Source organism: Diachasma alloeum, unplaced genomic scaffold (genome assembly GCF_001412515.2).
Source record: "Diachasma alloeum isolate Michigan unplaced genomic scaffold, Dall2.0 Dall_scaffold_00215, whole genome shotgun sequence".
Classification (NCBI taxonomy): Eukaryota; Metazoa; Arthropoda; class Insecta; order Hymenoptera; family Braconidae; genus Diachasma; species Diachasma alloeum.
The window spans coordinates 339,827-354,576 of NW_021680380.1; positions in this window are offsets into that span (position 1 = coordinate 339,827).

Here is a 14,750-nt window from a genome sequence, read left to right on the forward strand (position 1 = left end):
CTGCATCACTACCTCTCAAACTCTGGGCTGAGGCGGTGAATACCGCAGTCTACATCTTGAACAGGACTGGTACCAGCACCCAGTCAGGTAAGACCCCCTACTTTCTATGGCACAAGAAAGACGTCTCACTGAAGCACTACAGAGTATTTGGATCCAAGGTTTTTGCTCATATCACGAAGTCAAAGAAGAAGAAATGGAGCAAAAAAGGAAAAGAAGGAATATTTGTTGGTTACAACGATGAAATAAAGGGCTACAAGGTATGGTTCCCAAAGGAAAATAAGGTGGAGGTATGCAGCGACGTCATCTTCAACGAGAAAGCCTCAGAAACTCAGAAGACTCCATCAAAGGGCGAGTCAAACAGCGGGAGCTACGCTATTCAAAGCGATGAGTCTGAAGTCGATGAACAAGAAGAGCTACTCATACCGGAGGAGAGAGATCAAAACGACTCACCTCGAAGCCAAGCATCAAGAAACTGAACGAATACTCCAAGCAGCCCACCTGTTCCATCTGNATAAAATTGCGATGGATATTGTAGGTCCTTTGCCCAAAACAGTAAATAATAATGAGTGTATTTTAACTATTCAAGATCAATTGTCTAAATATTCAATGGCAATTCCATTGGAGAATCAAAGAGCGGAGACAATAGCGGATGCTTCCATTAAACANATTTTGCTGCTTTGACATTGGCAGAGGACTCCGAACCAATTACGTACAAATAAGCAAGAATGAGCAGCGAAGCTGAGAACTGGGAAAAGGCCATGACAGATGAGATGAGTGCCCTGAAGAGAAATGGAACGTGGATCCTAGTGGACAGACCACCTGAAAAAAATGTAATCAAAAACAGGTGGGTTTACAAACTGAAAACTCACACTGATGGATCAGTCCTGAGGTATAAAGCCAGACTANTACTTAAAACAGTATGCCACTTTGGATTCAGAATGGGATCAATGGATTGATCTTGCTATGTTGTCTTACAATACGTGTGTTCATGAAGGTACCAAATTTACTCCATACGAATTGGTATTCGGTAAAACGGCTCGGATTCCTTCCGAAGAACCGTTACATGGACANATGAAAATAAAACAATTCGATGTGAAAACCGCTTTTTTGTATGGAAATCTCGACGAAGACGTCTACATGGACCAACCAGAAGGTTTCGATGATAAATCAGGGAAGGTCTGCTTGCTGAAACGAAGTCTTTATGGATTGAAACAGGCCCCACGTTGCTGGAACAAGAGATTTACGGAATGTCTGGAAAAATTCGATCTGAAACAAACCTACAGTGACTCCTGCATCTTCAAAACGGATGACCACAGGAATCAGCTCATTCTGGGAATTCATGTAGACGATGGTCTGGTCCTGGCACACACTGAAGAAACAATCCATGAATTTCTGAACCTTCTGAAGAGGGAACTTGAAACAAAAGTTTCAGAAATGAGTGTATTTCTTGGAATTCAACTGAAAAAACAACTGGATGGATCCATCGTAGCATACCAGAGCCACTACATCAGGAAGATACTGGGGAAGTTCCACGTAAATGATGCAAACTCAATAAGTGTGCCTACAGACAACCATCAGGACCTGACTATGTTTGACAATACTGGAACAGACGAAGTGAAAGCCCCATATCGAGAAGTAGTTGGAAGTCTGCTGTTCCTGGCCTTACTGACAAAACCTGACATCGCATACGCTGTTAACCTTGTGCGTCAGTTTGCAGCCAACCCCAAGAAAGTCCACTGGAACGCTGTAAAACGTATCCTAAAGTACCTGAAGGGTACAGTCAACCATGGAATCAAATTCACCTCATCCAATGGACTACAACTAACAGCATACAGTGATGCTGACTACGCTGGTGACGTAAAGACAAGGAGATCGACATTAGGGTACCTGTTGAAACTGGGTGACTCACCAGTATGCTGGGGATCAGCGAAACAGAGACTCATTACCACTTCGACAACAGAGGCCGAATTAGTGGCTATATGTAGGACTATATCTGAGGTAGTATGGCTGGATTTTTTATGCAAAGAACTAAATAAAACACAAAAATCTAGTCCAACAATGTATGTTGATAATCAGAGTACGATTAAATGGCTAGAAAATGGTCAATTTAAAACTAAATCAAAACATATTGATATTAAATACAAATTCACTGCCGAGAGAAGCAGAAAACATAAATATCAGATCAAGTACATTCCAACAAACTTGCAATAAGCTGACATATTTACTAAGCCACTAGCAAAAGAAAATTTTAAAAACTGAGAAAATTAAGTGGAATAATTAAAGTTGAGTAGATATACACAATAAAACTCGTTTCTTGTTTAAAAGAAGAATCAACGTACACTGAGGTAAAACACAATTTTTTGTTTATGAAGAAAGAGATACCAATGTTATGAGAAAGGCTAACAAGGCATAATCAACATTATTAAAGTGTAAAGCATAATTCAAGTGGGAGTGTTGAGGTTTGAATTATCGCTCCACCTAACCTTAAGACGAAATCTAATGTATCGGCTACGTATATCGCTCATGGAAAACGACCCCGCTCCAGCACTTGTAACCTAACCTTCTACTCTATCTTATTATGTTGAATAAACATGTCATTGATTATTATATCTAAATCCATTGTGTATTAATCAATCTTCCACACTTGACCATAAATTCTCTAAAGATGGGTCTATACAAGTCCCAGACGAGCATCTTAGAAATAGAATTATTGAAGAAGCACACGCGAGTTGCGCCGGCGGGCACAAAGGGCTAGTAAAGACGATATTGTAGGATAAAAGAAAGGTTTAATTGGCCAGGGCTGTCTCAACAGGTTATCGAACTTATTCGACATTGCAAAACGTGTAGGCAGATGAAAATAAATAGGGTAAAAACGTGCCAACCCATGGTGATCACGAATATGCTACTAGAGCCATTTGAGAGGGTAGCTATCGATACCGTAGGAGCCCTGTATCCTACATCGCGAGGAAATGTCCATATCTTAACCATCCAAGACAACTTGACAAAATATTGTCTAGCAGCCGCGATCCCTAATCTGAAAACTACCACTATTGCTTTCGCTCTGTCTACAACACTCTTTGCTGTTCATGGGACCCCAAAAGTGTTGCTTTCCGACAAAGGCACTAGTTTCCAAAGCAAATTATTTAAGCAAATTGCAGAGATTTTCCGAGTAAAACAAATCACGACGTCAGGTTATCGTCCTCAGAGCAATGGATCATTGGAGCGCAGCAAACAGTCACTTATGGATTTCCTACGCACAATGATGGACCATTACGATGACTGGGACCTAATGCTGCCTTTCGCAATGTTTTCATACAATACGACTGTGCATTCAAGCACTAAATTCACCTCTTTTGAATTAATTTTTGGAAAACGAGCACGAGCTCTTTCTGAATTTCCGGATCACGAAACATTAGAAACCTATAATGACTATATCGGCGAGCTAGTAAGTAAACTGGGCCAGATCAGACTGCTCGAGGCCGAAAATCTAATCGAAACGAAAATAAAAATGAAGGAAGTATATGATCGGCATACCAGGCCTGTCGATTTTAAAGTGGGCCAATTTGTGGACATTATCAAAGAACCACGTCAAGGAAAATTCGATAGTTACAACAAAACTTCATATGAAATCGTTGAAATAACTGACATGGGTAATCTGATTTTAGAAGATGAAAATGGTGAAAAATTTATGTGCCACCCCAACAAAGCCAGGTTAGCGCCAGATTAAAACACTATGTATGCCTTGCTCATTTACTAATCCCTAATAATGATGAACTAAAAAAAAAAACAATCCTGTGAGAGTGAAACAAGATGAATCTCCAGCAAGTGTCCCTCCTTTTTGTGATGACGTTCGCGAGAGGACATCTTAGCGAGACCCAATTGACCAGCAGAGTGAAAATAAAACAGTTACTGAACAATCCCGGGTTATTTTACGAACGGCTTCAAGATATTCAGGTTGTGAAAAAGGAATGGCAACTGATAACAATGATTGACTTCCTGGCATTCCACTACAAAGTCGCAAAAGACCTCTATCCTCAATTCCGGAGGCATGGGAGCAATGCGCAACAAAACTCAACACAGAATGCAAGAGAATACTTAAGGTCAACCATTTCCAAGCCATGTAGAAGGAAGTAGAAACACTAAACCAACACCTGGAAGATATTTTCAAACGACAGACTGAAGACTCGGCAGGCACCGCCAAGAAGAGATCACCACTGTTCGGCTTCATAGGGACTTTGCAGCACAAACTATTCGGAGTTATGGACTATAATGACTATGAACACATCAACAAAGAAATCAATAAACTATACAACAGTCAAGCTGAAATTACCCATATCGTCAACAATCAAACTCATGTAATCAGATCTGAGATTGAACGATTAATGCTGCGTCCGAAAATTCCTAAGCGCCTTGCCCGTCTCCTAATACTCCCCGTTCCCAACAATAACAGATAGAGGTCCGCCAGATTTTACCAAAACAAGTCATCCGCTTCGTTTGTTTTGGTTCTCGATCCTCGATTATTTTCTCGATATCTCGATATTTACATCGAGATCCCGCTATCGATGAGGAGAGGGAAGTGGAAAATGGCAGCCTGTCTTTATGATTTACGACCTATGGACGCCATGAGGCGTTATTTACGACGGAAGAAAAAATTGTCAAACGGAAAAATCGACGCCACGAAGTATGGTTTTTGGGGTAAAGAAGAGTTTTCAACTTAGGATTGTATAGATAATTTCAAAATAATTTTTTGTTTAAAGTAATCAATTAGGGAGATATCTCAAGAACATTGAATTATACGATTTCATAGGGGCAAAATGGGTATTTTCTGACCTCATTCGATTTCATAGGGGTAAACTGGGTCTTTGCTGTACTCCTATGATTTCAAGGGGTCAAAATGGGTTTTTCGTGTCCTACGATTTCAGGGGGGTAAAATGGGTATTTCCTAACCTCATACGATTCCATGGGGGCAAAATGGGTTTTTCGTGAACTCATACGATTTCATTGGGGCAAAATGGGTGTTTCCTGTACTCCTACGATTTCATGGGGACAAAATGGGTATTCTGTGACCTTTTACGATTTCGTAGGGGCAAAATGGGTATTTTCTGTACTCCTACGATTTCATGGGGGCAAAATGAGTATTCTGTGACCTTTTACGATTTCGTAGGGGCAAAATTGGTTTTTCGCGAACTCATACGATTTCATGGGGGTAAAATGGGTATTTTCTGGCCTCATAGGATTTCAGGGGGCAAAATGGGTTTTTCGTGAACTCATATGATTTCATTGGGGCTGTTGCATCGTAACCCATGTGAGGGCTTGAGGTTACGTTCGCATGCTGGCGACAAGCGGTGGCAGTACCTTACCAGCGCCGTTTTCGTTGGCTTGTGCGCGCGCCGACGGCTGCATGTGGCGACAGAGTAAAAACCGACACTGAAGCGTGTGTAGAGACCTAACAAAAATCGAAAATTTACGAAGTCATCTTGCCTTGAAACTTAATGAAACCAACAAAATCAGCAACTTAAATAACAAATAACAAATTTAGTGCACTAAGTAATAAGAATTCAAAGCAAGGTGACTGATAATTAGCAACAAAAGCAAACGAACAATCATCGGCACGAAATCACACGGTTTCGTTTCCCCACGTGGCACAGAAGCCACGCTCCCAAGGACGCAATTAACAAATGGCGCCAAACAACCCCCAAATTAACCTACGTAATCAAAGTGTTAGTTTAAGTTCATTACCTGTATGTGTGGAGCGTGCTAGCCGTTGTTCTTGAATCGTTAACCTAAAAAATACATTTTGTTGTATGTGTGTGTGTGTGAACGCACATGTGACACCGCCATTCGCAGTGAATCCTTTAACTTAGTGTGTTAACAATAATAAATCTGGGTTTTTTATGCCGAAAGGCTTTTTCCCATAAAACTGTTCTTCCTTTTTTTTCTTTTTGATAATTTAATGCAGCTGTCATACCGCCTAGGGTATGATAGTCTTCAACGTCAATTCAGGGGCAAAATGGGTGTTCTGTGACCTTTTACGATTTCATGGGGGCAAAATGGGTTTTTCGCGAATTCATACTATTTTATTGGGGCAAAATGTGTCTTTCCTGTACTCCTACGATTTCATGGGGGCAAAATGGGTTTTTTGCTCACCTCAAAATAGGTATTTCCTGACCTCATTCGATTTCGTAGAGGTAAAATGGGTTTTTCGTGAACTCATACGATTTCATGGAGGCAAAATGGGTATTTTCTGACCTTATACGATTTCATGGGGGCAAAATGGGTTTTTTCCGACCTGATACGATTTCATGGGGGCAAAATAGGTTTTTCGTGAACTCATACGATTTCATTGGGGCAAAATGGGTGTTTCCTGTACTCCTACGATTTCATGGGGACAAAATGGGTATTCTGTGACCTTTTACGATTTCGTAGGGGCAAAATGGGTATTTTCTGTACTCCTACGATTTCATGGGGGCAAAATGAGTATTCTGTGACCTTTTACGATTTCGTAGGGGCAAAATTGGTTTTTCGCGAACTCATACGATTTCATGGGGGTAAAATGGGTATTTTCTGGCCTCATAGGATTTCAGGGGGCAAAATGGGTTTTTCGTGAACTCATATGATTTCATTGGGGCTGTTGCATCGTAACCCATGTGAGGGCTTGAGGTTACGTTCGCATGCTGGCGACAAGCGGTGGCAGTACCTTACCAGCGCCGTTTTCGTTGGCTTGTGCGCGCGCCGACGGCTGCATGTGGCGACAGAGTAAAAACCGACACTGAAGCGTGTGTAGAGACCTAACAAAAATCGAAAATTTACGAAGTCATCTTGCCTTGAAACTTAATGAAACCAACAAAATCAGCAACTTAAATAACAAATAACAAATTTAGTGCACTAAGTAATAAGAATTCAAAGCAAGGTGACTGATAATTAGCAACAAAAGCAAACGAACAATCATCGGCACGAAATCACACGGTTTCGTTTCCCCACGTGGCACAGAAGCCACGCTCCCAAGGACGCAATTAACAAATGGCGCCAAACAACCCCCAAATTAACCTACGTAATCAAAGTGTTAGTTTAAGTTCATTACCTGTATGTGTGGAGCGTGCTAGCCGTTGTTCTTGAATCGTTAACCTAAAAAATACATTTTGTTGTATGTGTGTGTGTGTGAACGCACATGTGACACCGCCATTCGCAGTGAATCCTTTAACTTAGTGTGTTAACAATAATAAATCTGGGTTTTTTATGCCGAAAGGCTTTTTCCCATAAAACTGTTCTTCCTTTTTTTTCTTTTTGATAATTTAATGCAGCTGTCATACCGCCTAGGGTATGATAGTCTTCAACGTCAATTCAGGGGCAAAATGGGTATTCTGTGACCTTTTACGATTTCATGGGGGCAAAATGGGTTTTTCGCGAATTCATACTATTTTATTGGGGCAAAATGTGTCTTTCCTGTACTCCTACGATTTCATGGGGGCAAAATGGGTTTTTTGCTCACCTCAAAATAGGTATTTCCTGACCTCATTCGATTTCGTAGAGGTAAAATGGGTTTTTCGTGAACTCATACGATTTCATGGAGGCAAAATGGGTATTTTCTGACCTTATACGATTTCATGGGGGCAAAATGGGTTTTTTCCGACCTGATACGATTTCATGGGGGCAAAATAGGTTTTTCGTGAACTCATACGATTTCATTAGGGCAAAATAGGTATTTGCTGACCTCATTCGATTTCGTAGGGGTAAAATGGATTTTTTGTGAACTCATACGATTTCATGGGGGCAAAATAGGTTTTTCGTGAACTCATACGATTTCATTGGGGCAAAATCGGTATTTGCTGACCTCATTCGATTTCTTAGGGGTAAAATGGGTCTTTCCTGTACTCCTACAATTTCATGGGGGTAAAATGGGTATTTTCTGACCTCATACTATTTCATGGGAGCAATATTGGTTTTTCGTGAACTTATCGATTACATTGGGGCAAAATGGGGTTTTCGTGAACTCATACGATTTCATTGGGGCAAAATGGGTATTTCGTGAACCCATATGATTTCATTGGGGAAAAATAGGTATTTCGTGAACGCTTACGATTTTATAGGGGCTAAATGCCTTTTTCGTGAACTCTTACGATTACATAGAGGCTAAATGGGTATTTCGTGAACTCTTACGATTTCATAGGGGTTAAATGGCTTTTTCGTGAACTCATACCATTTCATCAAGGGAAAATGTGTATTTTCTTACTGCATACGAATTCTTAGGGGTAAAATGCGTTTTTCGTGAATTCCTACGATTCCATTGGGGCAAAATGGATATTCTGTGACCTTTTACGATTTCTTAGGGGCAAAATGGGTTTTTCGTGAGCTCCTACGATTTCACTGAGGCAAAATGGATATTTGCTGACCTCATTCGATTTCTTAGGGATAAAATGGGTCTTTCCTGTACTCCTACGATTTGATGGGGGCAAAATGGGTTTTTCTTGCACTCCTGCGATTTCATGGGGGTAAAATCAAGTATCGCGGTAGAGATACATGCCAAGGACGTATGTGTGTACTGCCAGCTACCGCTGTACTTATTTTCAAGTGCCTTCCCCCTCTCCTAATACTACCCGTTCCCAACAATAACAAATAGTAGTGCGCCAGATTCCACCAAAACAAGTGATTCGCTTGGTTTGTTTTAGTTCTCGATTCCCGATTATTTTTTCGATATCTCGATGTTTACGTCGAGAATCGATATCTCCCTATCGATGAGGAGAGGGAAGTGCAAAATGGCAGTCTGTCGTTGATTTACAACCTGTAGACGCCACGAGGCGTTATTTACCCGGTGTTAATTCTTCTTTCAACGCCATCTTAATAAATAAAACTGTGATTTCCTACCCTTCACCTAATTTTTTCGAATTTTTTAAATAAAATTCATATTTCTGCGTAGTTTCCAACCAAAAATAATGAATAAGAAAGATTAGTAAAGAAAGTGATACTCACTATAGAAGTTTATTGTGATTTAAAAAAACTGATTGGATCCAAGTCGATGACACCGTAATTAAATCAACAAGGCGGCCCAGGAATTCCAAGAATATATCCATGATTTTTTTACAAGTTAATTGAAAAATGAAAAATATAAATAACGAGAGATATATAAATGACTTTACTGTAAGAAAAAATGCAAAAATTATTTCAACGGATAAACCACAAAAAAAAGGAAATCTCACAAAAAAAAACACAAAAAAGAGTTTTGATGGAAAAAGACTGCCAAGTCCGTATAATTGTTCGTTCACAAAAATTTAAGAAATCGCGAATAAGAAAGCCAAGTCGATATTCGTTCATGTATCACTGCAACATACGGTGATTGTGAATCAAAAGAAAAAAAAAGCGGAAACCACAATTTATCTGGTGAACGTACATGGCGTGTCCGTCTTTAAGTATCATACTAATTGCCATTCGTTAAACCACTGGTCACCACAGGAAGAACTATGGAAATGGAAAAGAGTTCTAAGTTTTATGGGGAATTTTACACAAGATTAAGTGGCAAAACTCACGATTTACTCGCGCTGAAGAGAATCATATATGATTGGGCAGTGGGGAAGAAATGAATGGAGATTAGACTCTAGACCAATCTAATCTACATTTTATCGTATATTTTTTAAGAAACTATATGAATGCCGCATAGTTTGAACAAAGTATATGTATATTTCGTTACTTCATACAAAAATGATAATAATGCCGAAATGACTAAAGGGAATGAATGTCTACTGTCGTATAAGTCTTCCAGAGGAAGGTCATTGTCACTAAAGAAAGAAGATTCAACTAAGGCAATGTAGTGGAGAACCTCAAATTTATTGAAGGTAAAATTAGGGAAAATATATAGAAAATAATTGTTTTGACACGCCCAAGTACGTTCGCCAGATAAATTGTGGTTGCCGCTTTTTTTTCTCTTGATTCACAATCACCGTATGTTGTAGTGATACATGAACGAGTATCAACTTCGGTTTCTTATTGGCGGTTTCTTGAATTTTTCTGAACGAATAATCATACGGAATTGGCATAGTCTTTTTCCACCAAAACTCTTTTTGGTGTTTTTCGTGAGATAACGAGAATTCATAAGGGTAGAGATATGGTGTAGGCAGTGCGCCAGAATGAATTCTAGATTTGGATTTTTCTATTCTGGAGAAAGATTTGTACAAGGGAAAGTCAGTTTGAATGTTATAGATATTTTTTCCGATCCGCAGTAACACAGAGTAGAGGACTTCGAGTTTTGTGAGGACGGGGTGGTTTAATAAGGAGAAGGCTTCAATGAGGAAACGATCACAGAGCAGTAGAAAGCGTGATTTGAGGGTTTGGGTGTAGCGGAATGTGGTGATTCTACACTACAATTATCTAACACTATCTTTGTTAACTAACACCTTAATGAGTCGAATTTATATACAAGATGTCGGGTGTGAATATATATATATGTGTACTGTGATAAGTCCCGAGGAATGCTCGGTGAATGCGTTGCGAATATTCGTTGGTTACTGATCGGTTGTCGTAGCCCGGGTAATTCGGCCGGGCAGGTAGATGACCGAGAATGAAAGTGGGGATGAGGAATCATCCGCGTGTCGGGCTGTGGAGCAAGAGCCCGATTGTAGCTAGCGCTCCCCTGTTTAGTGAGGTGGCCGGATGTAGCGAAGTGACAACGAAAAAAGAAAAAAAAATGAAACAGAAAAAAAAACGTATAGAAAAGAAAAGTTATGTGATCTACATCACACAAAAAAGCTTGAAATTTCGAGAATTTCTATTTTCCGTAAGGCTTCGGAGGGGCAAATGAAACGTTCTTGTGCCCTGTTGATGGCTTCGGAGGACCCTGAGGATCAGCTGATGAGCTAGTCGATGGCTGAGGTTCTCCTCGAACGGCCTGTTGATGTTGTGGACCCGGTGGTTGACCCAGAACTTGGTCCAAGTCCTCTGGTAACACATACGCGGGCTTCAGACGGTCGATAGAAATTGGCACGCTCGTGTAGTCCCCAATGCCTCCAGCGCGGAAGTGGATGTTGAAAAACTTCTCATGCCTGCTGATCACGCGGAAGGGGCCAGAGTAAGGCGAGCCATACCCTCGACGCACTTGGTCATTCCGGACGAAGACGTGAGAGCATGTTGCCAAGTCTTTGAAGACGAATGTTGGTTTCGTTCCGTGCTGAGACGTTGGAGATGGAGCTAGCTTGCGCCAACGGCTTTGCAACCTCTTCACGAGGTCTGGTGCGGCTGCGTTGTCAGCCGATGGCGCGAGGAATTCCTCTGGGAGGCGAAGTGGCTCTCTATAGGTGAGTTCCGCTGGCGTGGCCTGAATGTCCTCCTTCCATGCGTTGCGGAGGCCCAACAGGACGACAGGTATAGCGTCGTACCACTCGTTGCCGTGGCAGTGGAGAGCTGCCTTCAGTTGTCTGTGCAGGCGTTCCACCAACCCGTTCGCTTGGGGATGGTAAGGCGTTGTCATCAGTCTTCGATTCCCCAGTAGCTCGGACAGCTTCTCGAAAGTGTCGGAGAAGAATTGACCTCCACGATCAGACGTGATTCGCAGAGGAACTCCAAACCTCGAGATCCAGTGGTAGAGCAGGGCATGAGCGACTGTTTCTAGGCTGGAATCCATTAGTGGGACTGCCTCAGGGTATCTGGTGAAGCGATCGACGATCGTCAGGCACCAGCGATGACCTTTTGATACTGGAACAGAGATGAGGTCAATGTGTATATGCTCGAAGCGCTGTGACGGGAGCTCAATACGACCTAGCGGTGTGGAACAGTAACGAGTGACCTTGTTGCGTTGACACATGAGGCAGTGTCTCGCCCAGTCTGCACAGTCCTTTTGCATCGAGGGCCATACATAGCGATCCGAGACGATCTTCCGAGAACCTCTGCTTCCTGGGTGAGCCATTGTGTGCAGGGACTTGAAGACCTGCTTCCGCAGCGGGTCTGGAACGTACGGTCGAACTGTCTTCGATGAGACGTCGCAGAACAGTGACGTGTCCTGTTCAGGGAAATGGATCCTCTGCAGCTGAAGGACACTGATCTCCCTCTGAAGGAGACGTTGGAGCTCCTCATCTTGCTGTTGTGCTTGTGACAGTTGCTCAGAGGTTACCACTGAGGAAACTGCCTCAACGCGGGAGAGAGTGTCTGCCACGATGTTCTCAGCGCCAGCCACATGCCGGATGTCCGTTGAGAATTGTCCTATAAGGTCTAGTCTCGTGAACTGCCAGGGAGTCGCACGTTCAGGGTTCTGCTCGAAGGCGTGAGTAAGAGGCTTGTGATCGGTGTAGATTATCACATGCCGGCCCTCGAAGATGTGTCTGAAGTGCTTGATTGCCTCGTACACAGCGTGCAATTCCCTGTCGTAGGTTGAGTGCTTGCTTGCTGACGGCGATAGTTTCCGACTGAAGAAAGCCAGAGGTTGCCATGAGCCCTGATGACGTTGCTGAAGGACTGCACCAATGGCCCGGTCCGAAGCGTCGCTATAAATGGCCCATTCTGCTTCGACATTCGGGTGTGACAGCAGTGTGGCCTGTGCGAGGGCCTGCTTGGCTTTGTTGAACGCCTCTTCCTGGGGTGCCTTCCACTTGATGGGATGTGAGCCTTTCAAATCTGAACCCTGCTGACAGGCAGTGAGGGGGGCGAGGATGTCAGCTGCCCCTTTTACGTATCTGCGGTAAAAGTTGAAGGTGCCGAGGAACCTTCCCAGTGACTTCACCATCGTTGGCCGCGGGAACTCCAGGATAGCAGCGACTCGGTCCTCTGGTGGTCTGATTCCCTGGGTGTTAATGCGATGGCCCAGGAAAGTGACTTCTGGCTTGCCGAATTTAGACTTTGTGACGTTTACTACGAGACCAAACTCCTTGAGTTTGCCAAAGAGTGCTCGGAGGTGCTCTCGGTGCTCGGCAGCGTCCTTCGAGAAGATCAGAATGTCGTCGATGTAGCTGAACGTGAATGGTAAGTCACGTGTCACCTCATCGATTAGACGTTGAAAGGTCTGCGCTGCGTTCCGGAGTCCAAACGTCATGAATGGGAATTCATACAAGCCGAACGGTGTTATGATGGCGGTATTTTCAATGTCCTCAGGTGCCACCGGGATCTGATTGAACGCCTTCACCAGGTCGACTGTGGAGAAAATCGTCGTTCCGTATAAATTCGCTGAAAAGTCCTGTAAATATCGAATGGGATACTTATCGGGAATTGTTCTGGCGTTGAGTGGACGATAATTTCCGCAGGGTCTCCATTCTCCATTGGCCTTCTCCGCTAGGTGAAGAGGAGATGACCAGAGGCTATCTGAGCGTCGTGCTGTGCCGAGCCGTTCCATCCTCGAGAACCCTGCTTTTGCGACCTTGAGTTTGTCTGGTCGGAGGCGGCGGAACCTGCAAGACACTGGCGGCCCTGGAGTTGTCTTGATGTGATGGAGAGTGTGATGAGCAGCGGTCCTGACTTGTCCTTCGGGCCTGGTGATCTCCGGAAACTCCTTGAGGATTTCTGTCCACTCTGAGACGTCCGTCAGCTGGAGTGACTTGACAGAGGAGCAGGCGATGTCCTTAACCGTGCCCTTGACCTTGATGCCAGTTGTCTGGTCGATGAGACAATGTTCGGTGAGATCAGGTACCAGTTGAAAATGATACAGAAAATCTGCACCGATGATCGGCCGAGACACGCTAGCTTCGATGAAACGCCAGGTGAAGTCTCTTCTGAGGCCGAGGTCGGGCGTGAGTGAGACGTAACCGAAGGTGTCGATGACGGAGCCATTCGCAGCAAACAAATGGTACTCCGATGCCTTGATGGACCTCCTGTGCCGTCTCGCTGGAAAGACCGAAGAGTCAGAACCTGTATCAATCAAGAACTCGATGCCTGTCTTTGAATCCCTGATGAAGAGCCGGCGGGATCCTGGATGAGAGTCCGCTTCCGCCGCTAGCGACTCTCACTGGAGTTTCCCTGAAACTTACAACCGGTAATACAATTTTTTGCTTTCTCACCAAAAGATCTGTGATACCAGCAGGTGTCTGTGTTTGGTGGGAGCTTCCTTCGAGAGGCACTGCGGGAGCGAGTTCTAGCAGGTCTTCCTCGGGAACGTGACCTCAAAGTCTCCATTTTGTCGATCTTCGTGCGCATGGCTGCAATCTCCCTTGTGAGTTCCGCGATCTGCAAGTCCTTTGCAGACGTTGTAGGCTGACTGGAGATTACAGCAACAGAAGAACCCTCACCAGGGTTGAAGATTTCATGTAGTCGATCAGCTCGAAGGGCGGACTTGTCGATGTCCCTGTCCTCGTCCTCTGCCAGGAAGGCCTGCATCTGGTTTGGAAGATGCGACAGCCATTTAGCTCTCAAAACCTCCTCGTCGATTCCCGGTACCAGGCTCTTCAGATGACGTAAATGAGCCGAAGGAGTTCGATCTCCAAGTGACTCATTGTCCAACCGCTGGCGCAATCTAGCCTGCTTAGAACGCGTGAAACGGTGGATCAGAGCATCTCTCAGGTTTTGGTATGGGGCTTCGAGGGGTGGTGAACCTACGATGTCTTCAACCTCCTTGCAGATTGATGTTTTCAGGACTGCGACTACGCGGTTGAATTTATCGCGTTCGGTGATGATGCCGTAAATTGAGAACAATGCCTCTACCTGCGTGAACCACACGCTAGGGCTCTCCTTGCTGAACTCGGGTGTTTTGAACCGCCGGAGCAGGTGGAGGAGGCGGCTTGGTGTCACCTGTCATTATCTGTGCTAGAGCGAGAGAGAGAGAGAGAGAGAGAGAGAGAGAGAGA